At 39.8% G+C, this 19296-nt stretch overlaps 1 long non-coding RNA gene across 1 annotated transcript; it reads right to left on the reverse strand.

The window, feature by feature from the left end:
- Positions 1–4548: 4548 nt before the first annotated feature.
- On the reverse strand, positions 4549–19090 carry LOC307042387. The gene is made up of 3 exons (XR_013809091.1): positions 18394–19090; positions 6940–7173; positions 4549–4957 (listed from the first exon to the last, which is right to left on the reverse strand). It is a non-coding gene; the product is annotated as an uncharacterized lncRNA (long non-coding RNA).
- Positions 19091–19296: the final 206 nt, after the last annotated feature.

Raw genomic sequence — 19296 nt, forward strand, 5'->3', positions numbered from 1 at the left:
CACTCATACAATAAACAAGCTTTAAGGCCCTGACACCCTACCCGATTTTGGGATTCAGAGGCCTTCAGAGGCAGTCGATTCAACCTGTTGAATCGGCCAAAGAAATCACTCCGATTGTCTGTTGCCTCTTTTGAATGACGAATACACACCAACGCTGCCTGCTGGTAAGGACTGTTATTGCCACTCGCCGACTGAAGTCTTTGCGGTGTGTTCGTAGGCGGGCGGCGTCGCGGACGTAAAAGTCGGGACGCCTTCGGTACGCGTTCTTTGGTCTCAGGTTGGTGTGTAGCGGCCTTTAGGGCTAAGGCCTGAGTCTGCGGCTCGCAGTAAGTCCTCAGTGAATGACACATTACATGTAACCATGTGTTTCTCTTAGTGCCTGGATTTAATCTGTTTATAAACAAATCCCCAACTGAGCCTGTTAAATATAAGTACATGAATAACAGCACATTTACATGTTCGCTAAACTCCCAGCGTAATTTCTGTTTCCTTCTGTGTATTATCTGTTTCTTACTAAACATTTACACCAATGTTACGTTTAACAATACAATCCACCACAATAGCTGAGGGCCAGGGTTTTTCTTTACTTGAAAAGCACATTTCCCCACTTTTTCTCAATCAAGTGCATTAAGTTGTGCTGAACTAATTAATGCCCCAAAGAGAATGGTATGTTTTTGCCCCCTAGCAATCATTTGGTTGTTTGTATGGCAGTGTTGGTGGATATCATCGTAATTGCAACCAGTGTGTTTCTCTCTTTCTGAAGACTGAACACTGCACTATGTGGTCATAAAACAACCCCACCGTGCTTTAGAGCTTATTGAAAATGCAGAAATAAAAAAAGGAATCAACACTAGAGATAAGTGGGACTGAATTTAATGCTTGGCTGCTTTCATGTTGATGTTAGGCCAATCTGGAACATTTCCTGTATTTATAGAAGCAAAGTCATTATATTATTGTTGTGCTGTGGACACACAATTTAACAGCAAGTTAAAGCTCCTCTAACACATGACTTAAACACACAACTTATCATGTTCTTCCCTTTAATGAGACTTCACTGTGTAAGGTGAAACTGTAAAGAAACTCAATAAGGATACCAATCTACAAATTAATTATGTTCGACATAAATGCAACATTCTATCTTCCCTTGATTATTTTAGTATTTACATAAAAAAGCTAACATACTTACTCAATATCAAACACATTAATTCATATTTCACATGTTTCATAAGATCCTTTTTTGGCCCCACATTTGCACACATCTTCTCCATGCATACAAATACACAACACATGTATCTGTAACAGCATACAGATAAATTGGCCATAATGAAGATTGATAAACAGATGAAGCTAATAAAATAAAAATAATCGTTAAAGGATTATTTAATTATTCCATTGAAAGTATTGTGTTTCCACACAGAACAAGGTCTCGGTGGATGTCACTTTTAGTTTTCCTCCACTTGAGAAGGAACTCAAGAGTAGGTAGGTTGTCACATCTTCAGTATAAGCCAGACCTATCTCCACATGTAACTACTGGAGAAAGGTCTGGATGAACCCACCATTACTAAGGGGAAAACAAACCTTTGGGTTGTTTTTATTTTTGTAAACCAATCACACACATCTTGGGAGGTGCCAAACCCAGAATGCAGCAAGGTCGGGCATCACAATCCTTTAAAAGATGTATGTGAAATGTCTTGAAAAAAGACAAATGTAATTTAATCATCAATGCCCTAGAGGTGAAGCCTGCATACAGTATATGCAAATCAGGAGAGCCAAACTAGCTTGGAGGTTCATGATGTTGTTTCATGTAGCAATGGTGATTTTGAAATCAGTAGTGGATGGGAGCACAGGTACTGAAAAAAACAACAGGAATAAGGGCCTTCTTTGGGAAAGTGACATCACTGAATTGGTAATCCATGGCACAGTGTGTGAGGTTCCCTGCTCTTGAGCTCCTGCAGCCTGAGGTATGTCTTAACAGTGTTCAGGTCAGAGCCACCCCTTGATCAAAAGGTCGCTCTGCAGACTGCTCACTGTCAGGTGGGCAACACCAGGCAGGGGTCCCTCCGATGCGGTCGCAACTTGAGACTCATAGAGAACAACACAAGCATAGCACTTATTTTCAATCGCTGCACTACAGCTTGATTTGCACTTGTCTTTTCACCCTTTGGGCTAGACGCATCACATTGTCTGCCCACCTCTTTTCAGTATTTCCATCCTCCTGCACCGGCCTCCTACGGAAGCCCTCAAAGGCAAGTGGAAAATGAAATGTTTTTTTAGCGTCTGATCTAAGTGGTTTTCTCTAGTGTGTTTATGACTTAAGGGCAGGTGAAAAAAGTTTTGCCAATTGATATTTTCAATAGTTGTATTTTCTTTTTTTCTGTGAAAGTTGTTATTTTAAGTATTTTTTTTTCTCCATCGCATATCCGGGGATCCGTACATCTCAAGATCTGTTCATGTGATGTACAAACCTTTATGGCTTAGGACCCAAGGACCCGCAGTGTTACATTTGGTAGAATCTACACATGCAACACATTGAATGTTAAAAATGACAAGCGGCCAGCGCTCGCTGCAGCTGAGGGTGTCAGACATTAGGGTCAGGTCTTTCACAGCCAGCTTTTACAGGCCGAGGCTCATCGATTACAGTTCTGCAACCAAACTCTTCTACACTCTTTTGGACAAAGGACACACCCTCATACAAACGGACACAATTTATTTCTTTGTAGTTGGTATTGATATTGGTGCACCGTGTTGCCAAAATGTGTATTACAATAATACACTTCACAAATGGGGGAAACAAATATCTTATGATTATTATCTTGGAAATAATCTGTTCTTAACATTTCTTAACTAAAACAGGAAAGAAAAATCTTTTGATCAAACTTTGTAAAATGGATCACCAATTTTTTTGTTTTTTGTTTTGCGTGCCTTCAAGTGCTTCCATATACTCTTGCTTTCTGCAACGAGTAAATTAAAAAGAAAAAAAAGAAAGTTTGGACTAATATAAATATTATAAAAAGAAATGCTTTATACATGAAGCTTGTAGGTTTTATCAAATCAATTGGCTTTTCCTTTCAACCATTCCCCTGAGACACCTTTAGTTATTATAATTTTTTTCTTCCTCTTTCTACTGTACCTCGTCGTTCTTCTAATTCCTTAATCTGCAAAACATGCTTAACTATACAGGGGGGAAGTGCTCACACAGGCTTCAGAGGAGCCAAATCTTGTCATGCCATCTTCTATTAATGCATTAATCTCTTTAAAACATATTCTGTAAATGTTCTTGTCTACTTTCTTCCCTGGCAGTTTTTTGACCTCTCTGGCAGTATTAATCAAAACATGCATCTCGCACTTCCACTGGCACATTAGCAGAAAGGATCATTCCTCTATTTTTTTCAATTGCTCTGATTACATTTCTTTCTTTGGAGCACTCAGTACAACAAAGCAAAGCATTAACTGTCAGATCACTTTCTGAAGCTGTGAGGTTAACATTTAATTCAGAAGCAACATTCTTAAAAAAAGACTTGAATGATTCCTACAATTCTGGAATGTTATCAACGCCTTTCTTCCTTCCATCACACAATTAAAAAATACATTACAAAAGAACAAATCAGTTTGTACTTCAGCTTGCCTTTTAACTTAAATAGCCTTCAGACCTCCATATTGTATATCTACTATGGATGATTGGTATATATCTCTAAAACTATAGAAGTTTCCGCCTTTACCCATGGTATGACAAAACTAAACATTAAGACTAAAGTTTCTTAATATCCTTTACAAATGTTATATCCAATTAAATGGCCAAGCTCTCTATCCAGATTCTCATTAAATATATTTGTCTTACATTATTATTCGTATTGATCTTTGTAGAAGGTCAGCTTGAACTCACTGCTTTGGTTATTCATTTTAACAGTGGACAACCTAAACAAAAATCCATTGGAAGTTCTCAAACTACTTGTATCCAATTAAGTTGTTACCAAGATATGTCTATACAGTATATACACTGGTTCAGTCTCAGTCCTCCTCTTGCTCCTAAGCGGGCACACGTATTGGCATGTTAGGGTTCGCACCTAATGTTGTACGTAAAACGTCAGTGATAACTGCATAATAGTTTTCTAACTGACAACACAACAAAACATTTGCAAACATGATACAAATTTGTCCAAAATATGGCACTGATTCTGTTTTATACTTTATTTGCCTTGACATTTTTCAAAGATCTTTTAAGTTTTGGGCAAATATTTACAAACATGTAAGATCGATGTAAATGAAAAGATGTGTCTGTATAAACCTCACCAACCTTGCAGTTTAAAGGCTCTGCTAGATTGATGATGTTCAAACAGCAGCTGAAAGAGCTGTGAGGGATTTTATAAAGAGCTCAGGGGGTGACAGCTGAGGCGAGCTGACACGAACCTTGACCTTACACCTCTTTAGAATGTCAGCAAGCACGCACATGTGCACACGCTAACACTGACATACCGGGCCCAGTAACTCTTAAATACACATGTACGTTGTCAAAGATCTCCGCCTGCATGTCTCACTTTGTCTCTCTCTCTCTCTCTCTCTCTCTCTCTCTCTCTCACACACACACACACACACACACACACACACACACACACACACACACACACACACACACACACACACACACACACACACACACACACACACACACACACACACACACACACACACACACACACACACACACACACACACACACACACACACACACACACACACACACACACACACACACACACACAGACTTGTAGCCTTTGAAGGCCATGGCAGTAGCCACTAATGTGTTGCAGGGTCCCAGTAAGTAGCTGCAAACTGTTTTCTTTCATCTTCAGGGGAATAGATGAGGAGATAGCAGGATGGGGATGGAAATCATCAGGCAGCCAGACTGCCATCACATGAGCAGCTCTTATCTCCAAAAAGCCAGGTTTTCAGGAGCTCCCTTGTTTTCAGATGAAAAGCAGAAGATGTTCTTTTACTTTTGTATTATGTCCCTCTCTCCCTGGGTTTTAAACAAGTTTTCCTGAAGTGTTATTAAATACATAACACTCAGTGCAATATTAACTTTTGGAAATCAAAACAACCACAGGACTAATATTGAAATTTGATTTTGTTTAACAGAGTCTTGGGGCAAGGATACAGGATAAGCCGGACATGCACACTACTGTAGCTCAATATTTCTCTGTTTAATAGTCAGCTGAATAAACAAATGACCATGCACAACAAAACAAGAAGTATTGTGAAAGGATTTTAAATGGGCCTCTAGATCTTTGGAAAGAATCAACTCATCAAATTGACAAAGAGGACATTATTTTGTGCTGCTTCAAATGCCAGAAAACATAGACAGACTTCATGTTTACACGTTCAAGTAAACACTTTTCTAAAGCAAAAACCAAACGCAAGTCATCAAGGAACCAAATATGTTACATATGATCAGCATTTGTAATCTATTCTGTGCAGACATCTATTAGTATTCTCAATAGATCATAAAACAAACATTATCTGACATTCTTCATTAGACGAACCTCAATTAAAACTCCTGCCCTCACACGGATGGACAGAGCAATTGCACACGTATACACAAACTCATTCAGCTTTAATCGTAAGCTCAGTTGTTTTTTTAAATTTATTTTCTTAAAGCATATTTTCTCTCTGTCCCTTCCAGTCAAAAAGATGATGCCGCAGCAGCAAATTCAAATTATTTAATTACATCAATATTGGTCACTGCTCGAATCACAGTTGTAATTAAGTGTGATTTGAGGTTCCGGGAGTGTGCATGCATTAATAATGAGCTAATCAAAAAGCACTTGGGCTGATTGCTACGACATTAACACCTAGATAGAGGAAGGGAATTAACTGTTGTCTATTTCTGGCTCATGAATCACATCTGCATATATGTCCGGGCCTCCAGTCGTTTATTGTTTTCACTTGAAGTCCTACAATTACCAATTTTTCCATGGCCCTGCATAGGAGGTTTCAAATCTGTGTGAATGAGGAACCAGCAGAAAGATGGGAATTGACACACACTCACAAATTGAAGTGACATTTGTAAAGGTGCAACAAGTATTTCTCTTGGGAAATATGGCAGGAGAGATGTAAAGAAAGTGATGGTTGACATCTCTCTCAGATTGCAATTTTGACTCAGCAAGCAACCTGTCGAAGGACTTGATCATAAAAAATGCTTACAGGCTGCTACAGGTAATCTTGAAAACATGCTAGCCCCATACAACAGGTTATAATCAATTTGGAGTGTGCATCAAAAACACATGTAGAAATTACTTTTGTTGATTGTGTTTGTTTCCAGAAATGCATACAGTATGATGCATCACTTAGATAAAGTCATGTTGCTCTCTTATCTTTAGTTTATTCTCTGTACCCTCAGATAATGTCACTCAAGAGAAACATTTGACAGCATTTGCCAGTGGCATAAGAGTCAGAACTTTAGATACAATGTAACATGCAGACATATCTGTAAATACAGCTGTACTTTAGATTTGGTAAATGTCAGAAATAGTTTTGCTCGCTTGGAATAGTTCAAGTATTGCAATGATCTTCACATTTAAAATCTCCACATTTAAAAGCCAAAGTTGTTCACTGCATGCATGCTGTGAAAGAGCAATTTGCTGTCACCTTCATGAAACAAGTTTAATCACTGCTATTGTGTCAACAGTTTGAACAAAATAGTTTGCTGACAAAATGCTGCAAGGTAGAAAACAATGGCTTTGGATGCATAGAGGAAAAGCGGCCACATTATGAGTAATGAGGCAAAACAAGAGTTTGTAGACAGACCAACTCTTCACACAAAGTAACACAATTGAAAGCCTTGCACTTGCAGAAACACTGGTTTAAATAACTTGCATGTACTTTTTTAATATTACAAAAGTAAGAGTATCATAATGAGATTTGTTTTTGAGCTTCACTCACTCTGTCTGAGCTTTGAGGTTTAGTAAAACACTTCTTCATAGTGCATGTGCTGCAGTGAAGTGGGACCACCCACTGACCCGTGGTGGTGGCACTCCGGTAGGCAGTGGAGGCAGATGGTGGGAGTCTAGCCTCTTCTTGCATGACAGAGCGGGATCTGTCAAATGGCTGCCGTGTGACACACAATTTGGTCTGGCCACAACTCCATCTTGTCTTCTCGTGAGGTTTCAAAGACATCTAGAACAAAGAGGAACTTTATTTTGGATACAAATGTATTGATTCTTTTGGACATTGCATGTCAGCACTATTTGGCACCAAAAGCATATTTTTGGTGCAGAAGTTGTACATTTTTCAACAAAAATGAATTTCTTGAAGTCTTGTTCCTTATCCTGTTGGCTTCCCCTTCTTATAAAGCTGTGATCTGCTTGTGCTCATTTCATCAGCTAATGGTCTGGTGTACTTGAAAATGACATCCATAATAATACTTTTAATTTGCCCCTTTGGAGGTATTTCCTGTTAACAAATCATTTACATTTTTGGGGGTTTTCACCCAAAATGCATTATTGCACACTTGTATTAATGTCAAATGTGTCCATTTTATTTTCTCCTCTTAGATAAAGCCATCTTGCATTCTTGTTCTTTAGTTGCAATGTTCTTTTTCTCCTTAGCCTTTATTGGATCATTACTAAATGTCTTTGCCATCAGCATGTATTTATGTTACTCTCCCATCATGCCTGCATGTGTGTTCAATCTCTCAAGAGCTCCTTTAAAGGTACCCTTCATAGACATCAGAAGAGAAAATGGGTGATACACTGCCTCTCAAATGTCATTTCAAAGAATGCCACTTAGTCTCTGAGCATACGTAAGGATACTTGACATTTACACAGAGTCGCTTGATCTGTTCAGTATAAATTCCAACATCCCTGACTTGGTGTTCTTGACTAACACGAATAAGGATTCTTTTTTATAAAACTGGCTTTGTTGCTCCACTCCGCCTTCTTTCATCACTTTTTCTTCATGTCAGCTTTGTTTCTCATTTTGTAAGCTTGTCCTGTCCCTATGTCCTTGCTTTATTCAAACCCTATTTTTTTATATATATAATATTTGTGTATAAATACAACTTTTTCTATAAAATATTTCAGTTATTGGATACACAATAAAGTGGTTTTACCCCTCTCATTGATCTGGAAGAGCTGTATTGGCCTTCATGTTTAATCATCACTAAACAACATGATGCTATCAGTCTCAGTCACAGCATTATAAAGGACCCGACTTACAATCAAGGAATGAACATTGCATTGATTTTCTTCATGCTCTTTCTACAATGTTTAGACCATTACACAGATTGTAGTTGCGTAAACAAATACAAATACAAACCACATTATTTTTATGATAAATGTCTAATACACTCTTTACTGCCTATGAGCTCAGATGCTGACTCGGATTTTCAATTAGGTTATTGTAGCCACAGCGTTTTTGTATTTCCTGCTAAATCCTCCCATTTAAGTGTGTGTGTGTGTGTGTGTGTGTGTGTGTGTGTGTGTGTGTGTGTGTGTGTGTGTGTGTGTGTGTGTGTGTGTGTGTGTGTGTGTGTGTGTGTGTGTGTGTGTGTGTGTGTGTGTGTGTGTGTGTCAGGAAACAATTCAATTGGATGACTCTGATACATTCTCTCATTGTCTGTCTGTCCATCTGGCCATCTGGATACATTTCTTGATTCACTTTAGTTCCCACGGTGATGTTGATCCCGTTGTGCGGCACACAGCGCGGGTCACACAGACCCATCTAGGGAATGAGATTGTCAATCCTCATCACCAAACAACCTGCCAAACAACTCAAATCAAAAGTGATGTGAAAGGATTGATACTATGGGCAGTGTGTTCTGCAATGTGCGGTTACGGGATGTAGACACACACACGCACACACACACACACACACACACGTGCAAACTTAGACAGAAAGACAGGAACACATGATGAAGTCTCATTTTCTCCATTTTGCAATAACACACACATAAATCCTCCTACAACTCTGGCTCTCATCTATGTGCACACCTGCGCCTCTCCTCTCCCTTGCCGCTCCTCTCTAATCCACTTGAATGCAGCTGGATATTAGATTAGAAAGTTATAGATGTGATTATTCGTCCCCGGGCACAGCCACCTATTCGCTGATTAAAACGTGAACTGGGGGCCATTATATAACTGCTTAAAGAGATTAAACCTAGTCACCCCGTGGGGGCCCGCTCTTTGTCATAACACACAATAGAGATAGCATATGACAGGATGTTAGTTATGCCTACAGGTAGGAAGATAGAAGAGTAGGGAAGTTACAAAAGACTTAGAGAAGAGAGACAGGTTATGAAAGCTTGTCTCATTTTACAAGGAATTTCATTTATCTTTTAATATCTTCGATAAGTTGTTGAAAGGCGCAACAAACCTCACCACACACATGAAAGTTTCACTTTTGTTGGACATATTGATCCAGTTTTAACCACATAAGCATTACTAGACAACATGTTTTAGTAACTATATTTGTGTTTGGAGGGCAAACAGGGCAACAGTTATCATTTTGTTTCTAGTCTTTTGCTTGAGACTGTAGATGCTTTCCTGTTGCTTTTATGATAGAAAATAAGTGAACAACATGCTCCACCCAAGCAAAATTGAACTGGCTGAATGATGAAAATCTGCAGTCAATGTTATCACTCTAACTAGAATATTTATAGGTAACATGCTGTTTGCTTGCTGCTCGTAATGTGAACCCTCTGCCAGTTGCTTCTAGGAGCAGAGCAGTGAACTTGAAAAAAGCATAATGAAATGAAAAATATTTAACGTTAAATGATTCATCTTATTAACTTTTGGAAGTTACATTTTTTTTTCACCGTATCAAGTAGGGGGCAGGGGGAAAATTGATAAATGTTATGTATGAATGTTATGTTATGAATCTTAAGTAACATTTATTTTATAAATCACCTATTTACACATAATCACACTATTGAAATCCTCTCACATTCACTACTGAACACCTCACACACACAACTGAAAACATCTGGCCTTGCACACACACACACTACTGAAATACTCTCACATTCACTATACTGAACACCTCAAACACACACAACTGAAAATTAAACCTCGCACACATAGCCTACTACTGAAAATTAACCTCACAGACACACACAGCTGAAAATGTACCTCACACACACACTATTGAAATACTCTCGCATACACTACTGAACACCTCACACACACACACACAACTGAAAATTAAACCTCATAAACACACACTCCTGAAAACATTTGACTGAAAGGTTCTCAGTAGGGAATGTGCATGTGTTTCACCTATGTGTGTGAGGGGGATTCTTACTGTAACGGAAGTCATTGTAATGAAACGGAAGTACCAAACTGCTAGTGGTCTCTCTGCTAGCTCCGTTAGCCCCGTTAGCTTCTGCTACAGGGGCTTAGCTGATCCGGAGAACACAACTTGAACTCGGGCGTGTTTGTTGTGTTGATGCCTGGTGGAGTATTCTTCATTGAAATATCAGACTTATCTCATGGCTCTGCGGTTAAAACAGACCGTCCATGAATGCAGTTTCTTAGGTAAGTGAAATTCAAGCACTTTATTTCTTACTGGTGTTTTTATTCAGCTAAGCTACATCTGTGCTAACGATGCTATCCGTAGCATCCAAGTTATAATAGAGAAGTGTATAACATTAATAAGGATTATACCAGGGGTGTCAAACTCAAGGCCCGGGGGCCAAATCCGGCCCGCGACTTCATTTGATGTGGCCCGCAAGAGCTTGCAAAGAATATAATACGTCCTTATACGGTTACATGCCACTTTACAGACGACATGTCCCACAATGCATCGCGCACTGTGACATGCGCACTGAAGAGAGAATTATTTGCCCTGGACTTCTACTTTCAGACGTATATTACTAAGTTATTACCCTATCCGATAATAATCCAATTCAGAGGCAATAATTTAATATAATACATTATTTTGTATATATTATATATACGTATGTAGGCCTATATTCATATGGTTACAACCGGCCCTTTGAGTGCAACCATAATGCTAATGTGGCCCGCGATGAATTTGAGTTTGACACCCCTGGATTATACTGTAGAACAAAAGGCTGTTGTGTGACGTTGGTAAAATAAGGTCATCCTCGTTAGTGTGCTAGTTAGGTAACTGTATGCATTATTATTGTTAATTTAAATTAGCAATGCTCGACGATGCAGACAGCTAGCGTCACAGTAGTGTTGAAGACCAGCGTACTGTATATGAGATTAACCTCACTACAAGATCTGTGTATTTAGAAATTATGAATCTCACATTTCCAGTGTTAAATTACATTGCATTTAGCTGACGCTTTTATCCAAAGTGACTTACAATAAGTGCATTCGACCAAGAAGATACAAACTAGAAGAAAACTGAATCATATAAGTACATCAGGTTTCATAGAGCCAAAACATTTCAAGTGCTACTCAACTGGCTGTAGATAAGCCAGTCCTTTGCTAGTATATAAGTGCTTTGTTAGTAATTCTATCGCTCAAAGTGGAGTCGAAAGAGATGAGTTTTTAGTCTGCGTCGGAATACGTGTAAGCTTTCTGCTGTCCTGATTTCAATGGGGAGCTCATTCCACCATTTTGGAGCCAGGATAGCAAACCGACGTGTTTTTGCTGATGGGAACTTGGGTCCCCCTCGCAGTGCGGGTGCAGCGAGCCGTTTGGCCAATGCAAAGCGGAGTGCACGTGCTGGGGTGTACGGTTTAACCATGTCCTGGATGTAGGAAGGGCCAGATCCATTCAAAGCATGGTACGCTAGTACCAGTGTCTTGAAGTGGATTCTAGCAGTTACTGGAACCCAGTGAAGGGAGCGGAGGAGCGGCGTGGTGTGGGAGAATTTAGGAAGGTTGAAGATCAGACGAGCCGCTGCATTCTGGATGAGCTGCAGAGGTCGGATGGCACATGCAGGTAGACCAGCCAGGAGGGAGTTGCAGTAGTCTAGGTGTGAGATGACGAGAGCCTGGACCAGAACCTGCGCTGATTTCTGGGTCAGCTGGGGACGTATCCACCTGATTTTGTAAAGAGTGCATCTGCGGCAGCGGGTTGTAGCAGCGATGTTTGCCGTGAAGGACAGTTTGTTATCTAGGGTCACACCCTGATTCCTTGCAGTCTGAGTTGGGGAAACAACAGAGGGGCCAATGTTGATTGTTAAGTCAAGAGTGGGACACGTTTTTCCCGGAAGAAAAAGCAGCTCAGTCTTGTCAAGGTTGAGCTTGAGGTGGTGAGAAGACATCCATCGAGAGATGTCTGCTAGACAGGCAGAGATGCGTGGTTGGTTCCAGAAATAACGTTAACGTAGATATTGCAATATGGTTTGTTGAGCTGGAGTTCATTATTGAAGCTTACTGGTTAACGTTCATCATATTAAAGAAACAAACCCAAACCGTGTTGTTTTTATTTATATTATTACCAGTGGCGACTCATCATTGGGGCAGGTGGGCACAGCCCCACTTAATGTCAGCAGAAAGTAATGCAAACAATAATTTAAAAAATATGCACAAAAAAAACATGTTAAAATATATTTTAAGATCATGTTTAGTCGTCTGATTCGTCTGTACATTTCTGTTTTCTGTGTTCTTCCAATTAGTGTCCACAGTGTGCCTATTGAGCCGTGTTGAGCGATGTGGGGCAAGCCCCTCTCTCTGCTGTAGAAATGAACGTGTTCTGTAAAAACGACACTGCGCATGCTCTGAGTATTTTTCTATTCAATGTGCTGGCATACCTACCAAAACGTCATCTCATAATTCAGAGAGCTGATTGGCTGTAAGTATGTGTGCTGCGAAAAGTGTAGTTTTCACCCTGTAGTGAAGAGGAGACGAGAGAGAGCGCAGCGTATAGCGCTTAAAATCAGTGAAACGTAAAGAAAATGAATGAAGTTGACCATCTACTTCAGTTTTGGTAAGTTCATTTTATGTCGTATCTTTTGTTGATCTTATGTGAATTGCCTATAGGCTATTGCTCTGCTGGATCGATTGATATTGTGACCTGTGTGTGTCTGTGTTTTCCTTATATCCCCCCCCCTCTCTCTATCGGCGAGGATCTATCAGCTTTCACATGTCAATGCATTTAAGCCAATTATTATTTTACTTTGTGAACATTACTACCATTTGGCTCTACATGTCTGTAAAAACGTGGTAAAAGTGTGTTCTTGCAGTGAGACAACCAAACAGCATGACACTACAGTTGCACTAAGTTCTGATAACAGTTGAATATTATTTTAATAATAACATATATTTTAATGTTGATTAACAGCAGACTGTTCATTCATAATCTGATTATCTTTCTAGAAAGTGATGAATTTAAAAAACACATTCAAATAAAAAAATATATTATTTCTACGGCCGCTAAATAAACAAACCTCTTTCATAAATAACACACTTGCTCTGCAATAATGTCATACTGTAGGTTTTATGTTTCTGGTCATTTCTGTTAGGAAAGGACATACCTGACGGACACAACTGCCACACCGTTTTCTCCGAGGGGCAAGAAGAAAATTAAAAGCTGATATGAGATTAAAGATCAATACATGACATTCACGAAGTGTTCAATTGTGTGTGTGTGTGTGTGTGTGTGTGTGTGTGTGTGTGTGTGTGTGTGTGTGTGTGTGTGTGTGTGTGTGTGTGTGTGTGTGTGTGTGTGTGTGTGTGTGTGTGTGTGTGTGTGTGTGTGTGTGTGTGTGTGTGTGTGTGTGTGTGTGTGTGTGTGTGTGTGGTGTTCAGTAGTGAATGTGAGAAGATTTCAACAGTGTGTGTGTGAGGTTAATTTTCAGGAGTATCTGTGAGGTTTAATTTTCAGTTTTGTGTGTGTGAGGTGTTCAATAGTGAATGTGAGAGTGTTTCAGTAGTGTGTGTGCAAGGCCAGATGTTTTCAGTAGTGTGTGTGTGAGGTGTTCAGTAGTGAATGTGAGAGGATTTCAATAGTGTGTGTGAGGTTAATTTTCAGTTGCGTGTGTATGAGGTTCATTTTTAGTAGTATGTGTGTGAGGTTTAGCTTTCAGTTGTGTGTTTGAGGTGTTCAGTAGTGAAGTAGTAGTGAGTATTTCAGTAGTGTGTGCAAGGCCAGATGTTTTCATTAGTGTGGGCCCAAGGTTAGTTTGAATTTTGGCCTACACGGCCTCTCATATTATACCTTTCTATTGACATTAATAATAAGCTTGTGCATCAATAACATACACTAGCAACAGTAGACTAATTACATAAAAGCAGTAAAGCTAAATATACGTTTCATATAATTCCCTTGTCAGCATTATCAAGGTGGGGATTCCTTCTAATCCCTTCCTCTGTTTCTCCTTCTCATTATCACTGCATCTTTGATGAATAGAGGCACAGGAAACCAGCATGAAAATATATCCTATTTTATACATACTGTATATCATCTCTCTATAATGATGATAAACATGAATAAAGTGATGTTGGATGGTCTTTGATGATCCTCACTTTCAAAGAAAAAGGAATGTGAAATAATAGGACATAGCCCTCTGAGAGTTTAGTTAAAAGCAGAGCCGAGGCCTGTACTACGAAGCTGGTTCAACCTAACCTGGATATGTTTGAGTTAGCCATTATGTTTATTCACTCTCGCTAAACGGTACTACGACGCGGGTTATCAAGTGGATCGCTCAAGCCAGCCGTGCCCTATCTAGTTAGGTGCGCGTTCACATGAAAGGGGTGGTATTTGGAGCATTCGACCAATCACAAACATGGACAAGCTACTGACAGCGCAGCGTCATACTTCCTCAATGAAAAGTCAACTATGATATTAGACATATGAAGAAGTTAAACTTTAAACATCTATGACCTAAACACTGTATCCAGGATAAAAGCCACATTGCTGCACCTGCAAGGTGAATACAGCTGGCAAAAGAATAAGTGTTTGAATGCGTACATTAACAGGTTTATGATATCACTGCCCCGTCTAAGACACGAGTGGATCTGACTTTAATTACATTTGTCTCGAGTGTTTCGTCAACTTAATGTGTTGCTTAAAATAATACTTCTGCATACAGTATGTGACACTGTAAGTGTTGCACGGCCAGATACGGCTCAGCTGACTCAGATAAGGAAATATATGATACATTATGATGAGATATGCCGTGGACTGTAATTAATGTTACTCTGATCCGGTTACTTATGTTGTGGCAGATATTTAAGTAAACTTTCTTAACGCTAATGTTATAATAGTCAGATTGCTCTGAAGATGGGAGGTGATATTCTATTAATGTTCACGTTCACACAGTCGGTGATTTTGCCGGTGTTGCAGTTTAAGTTGAGTCATGACAACTGGCGTCATTCTATTATTTTCGTCATAGGAATCCGGGGCGTGTACATTGAGGACCCATTGTTGACTTACAAGGAAAGAAACATGTCGATCGCCTCGTTTGTCGTTTACGTTCATCTTTTGCTATATCTGCCTTCCTAAGATCACTTTGCTGCACATTCAGTACTCGTATGTGAGGTTGTGGGTGAGAGGCCGATGTCGTGACGCTTACAGGGAGGTATCGAACATTACAAAGTAGGTGACTGTGTCGATGCCTGTTCAAAACATTGCAAACTTCAATAAATCATTTAAATTATATATTTGTGTCCGACTTTCATTTGTTCATCGTTCTTAATGTGATGTATAGTAGCTTTGATAGCTGTCCATACCTTCAGACAGCCTAAAAGTAAAACACAAGTTGTTTATTCACAGCCCGAACGCTCATCGAGATGACTGGATCATCTATGACAACTTGTGATCAGCTCCGATTAAATTGTGATATTAATTCTGTAGCTATTCTCCAGGGAGCACGTTTTTTTAATGAAATACCTGTATCCCTCTCATCACAACAATACTCTACACTGTGCAGGAAAAACAATTACAAACATGAAAATAACCTTGATGCATGGGAATGAAACACAAACTAACAGATACATCATCAGAAGAAGGCAGAGAGGAAGTAAATAACAACAGGAACATGGAAGGCAGACAGAATTGCTTAGACACGGGTGTCACATGAAATGTAAATGTTCTGGAAGGTTCCTTATACAGCTTTAGCCTTTTTTATCTCATGAAGTCCCTAAGCGACACACACTGAACAGTCTGGTGGGTCATGGTCCTTGTCATTTGCTTTTGTCTTCCCATAACAACGTGTCCAAGATGTCCATGTGCCAGGCTAACACATGTGACAGAACTAGCTAGATTTGGAAAGGTTTTTTGTTGCTAAAGTTAACATTCAAGCCATTTAAGAATAAAAATGCTTACATGACATGTCATTTGTTAAACATTAAGCTGTCTTCGGCTCTTTTCTGCTGTAACAACTGTAAATTTCCCCTCTGTGGGACGAATAAAGGTATTCTGATTCTGATTACATTTAACCTGTTGTGGAAACATTTCTTGATGAAATTGATATGAAACAAATGCCATAAATATTGCTGTGACACTGGTGTCACATCGGGACTTTAACCCTAAACATTCACAGTAAACCCGGTGTGACATATATGCACAATTAGAAATATGATTATGATCTGGTCAGTTAAATTAGCTGATTCAATTATATTTAGTCAACATATTCTTTATTCTTCAATTCAAATTATGTTCAAACAAATGCAAACCAAAAAAATCATTCTCGTTAATTATGTTATAAATAAGAGTTACTTTACCATTAAAGCCCAGATATTTGACACTAGTGGGGGTTACTTGTCAGAAATGTGTCTATTTAGTCTAAATGACATTCCCCTTAATTTCCCCAAAAGTAGAAATGGGTCCGGGTTCTTATGGGTTAAACGTATAGGCTTAAAGGCATAATAGAACTACCGTATTATATGTATTCAACTTGTGCCCCGCTGGACTTACTTTTCTGTGGTTGACCATTACTGTGACATAGTATATCTTCCAGTATAGCCACGGAAGATAGTTTGTGTGTTTCATTCCCATGCATCAAGGTTATTTTCATGTTTGTAATTGTTTTTCCTGCACAGTGTAGAGTCTTGTTGTGATGAGAGGGATACAGGTATTTCATTAAAAAAACGTGCTCCCTGGAGAATAGCTACAGAATTGATATCACAATTTAATCGGAGCTGATCACAAGTTGTCATAGATGATCCAGTCATCTCGATGAGCGTTCGGGCTGTGAATAAACAACTTGTGTTTTACTTTTAGGCTGTCTGAAGGTATGGACAGCTATCAAAGCTACTATACATCACATTAAGAACGATGAACAAATGAAAGTCGGACACAAATATATAATTTAAATGATTTATTGAAGTTTGCAATGTTTTGAACAGGCATCGACACAGTCACCTACTTTGTAATGTTCGATACCTCCCTGTAAGCGTCACGACATCGGCCTCTCACCCACAACCTCACATACGAGTACTGAATGTGCAGCAAAGTGATCTTAGGAAGGCAGATATAGCAAAAGATGAACGTAAACGACAAACGAGGCGATCGACATGTTTCTTTCCTGATAAGTCAACAATGGGTCGTCAATGTACACGCCCCGGATTCCTATGACGAAAATAATAGAATGTCGCCAGTTGTCATGACTCAACTTATACTGCAACACCGGCCGTCTTTCCTGCAACGGCAGCTTTTCTGTATTTCCTTTCTCCTGTAATATGACTTGATCGCTTTAAACTCCGCTCACTGAGTTCTGATTGGTCAGCAGGCAGTGCTTTCACTGAGTTGAGCTCTTAGCCTGCAACCTAACCTGCTCTGGGGCAGGTTAGCCGCACAGCATAAGTTACCATGGAGATCTAGCCTGCTAAAAAGAAAACCAGCTTCGTAGGAGCGGAAACTCCGACTTTCCCCTGAAGTTAGCCGGCTAAGCGAAAATCCTGCTTCGTAGTATACCCCCCTGGTGGGCTGTGTGGCACACACACACACACACACACACACACACACACACACACACACACACACACACACACACACACACACACACACACACACACACACACACACACACACACACACACACACACACACACACACACACACACACACACACACACACACACCTTGCAATTGACCTTTCGCAAAGCCACGCCCCCCCTTGGTTACTGTTGCTAGTCCGACAAGCTGAGAGCCAGATGCGTTAAACGAAGCCATAATGGAGGGTCTCCGTAACGTCGGAGTCGCCTTAACAGACTCATTTTGGAGCAATAACGCAGCAATATCCTCCAGGTCCCGACAAAAGGGGCTACAATACGCTATGGAGGGTTATATCCACAGTATAAACATTAGAAAACAGGGAGGCACAACATCAATAGAGGCACTTGCATACAGGTCGCAGTGCAAGAGTGAAAAACCACATGAGCTGTATGTCAAATTCGACGGAATTATTATTATTATTTTGGAATAAAACAATACAATCACAAGAGGCATTAAATGTTGTAGTTTGTCTAAAGTTAACTACCGTTTCCTTGGTGGCTTTCTGCATCCACCTTGTTGTTCCTTTGTGGGGGTCGGGGTGCCCACTTGTGCAGCAGGATTAGGGAAGTCGGCAGTAGGCTTTCCATTAACAAAATGCTACAAAGATTAAAGCAAAAATATAAATGAATGATTGCCTGTTGGCTTTCTTGTTTGTACTTTGACCACAGGTAGACTAATAACGGAGCTCAGCTGTTCAGACATTATTATGCATCAAGTGATATACTTGGTCAAAACGACCTAGAAGCACACAGCTTACAGCTGTAATCGTGTGACTTTAGCTAACGTTAGTTAGTGAAATTAGTTAATTAAATTAGTTAATTTGTGAATGTAATCTTTGCTAGCTAGCTAGCTACGTTAGCACGTATTTACCTTGGAGCAAACGTATTTGTGTTTGTTGATATTCGCCATATTCAGCTGGGCATGGGGCCTGCCGCATTTCTTTATCCACTGGCGGCATCTCTCCTCTCGGGTTTTGGGTTTAGGAAACGGGTAAAATATCACCCCCCCCCCCCCTAAGCTTATGGGATATCTGCTATCCGATTTGCAAAGACCATAAGCACAACGCTTCACCATTTTCGCAATGAATTTGAACGCTAAGCTTGTCGGACTTCCACAGGGAGCCGCGCACGTGATCGAATATGATTGGACAACGGGCATTTAGGGGCGTGGCTTTGCGAAAGGTCAATTGGGTACTGTTTCAGTTCAAGTGTTATTCGGCATTCACCTTTCACTTGCACAATGTTTTTAAATAGCTATCTTGACTGTGAAACGTGAGGAGGACCCAGCTTAACATTTAAAACAAAATCAGTGCATTTCTTTTGGACTTGTTTGGGGCCTTGAGTATAATGAAAAGTGGTTTGTCTAACTCGTGAACAATCTTATAATA

Source organism: Notothenia rossii, assembly GCF_949606895.1.
Source record: "Notothenia rossii genome assembly, chromosome: 6".
NCBI lineage: Eukaryota > Metazoa > Chordata > Actinopteri > Perciformes > Nototheniidae > Notothenia > Notothenia rossii.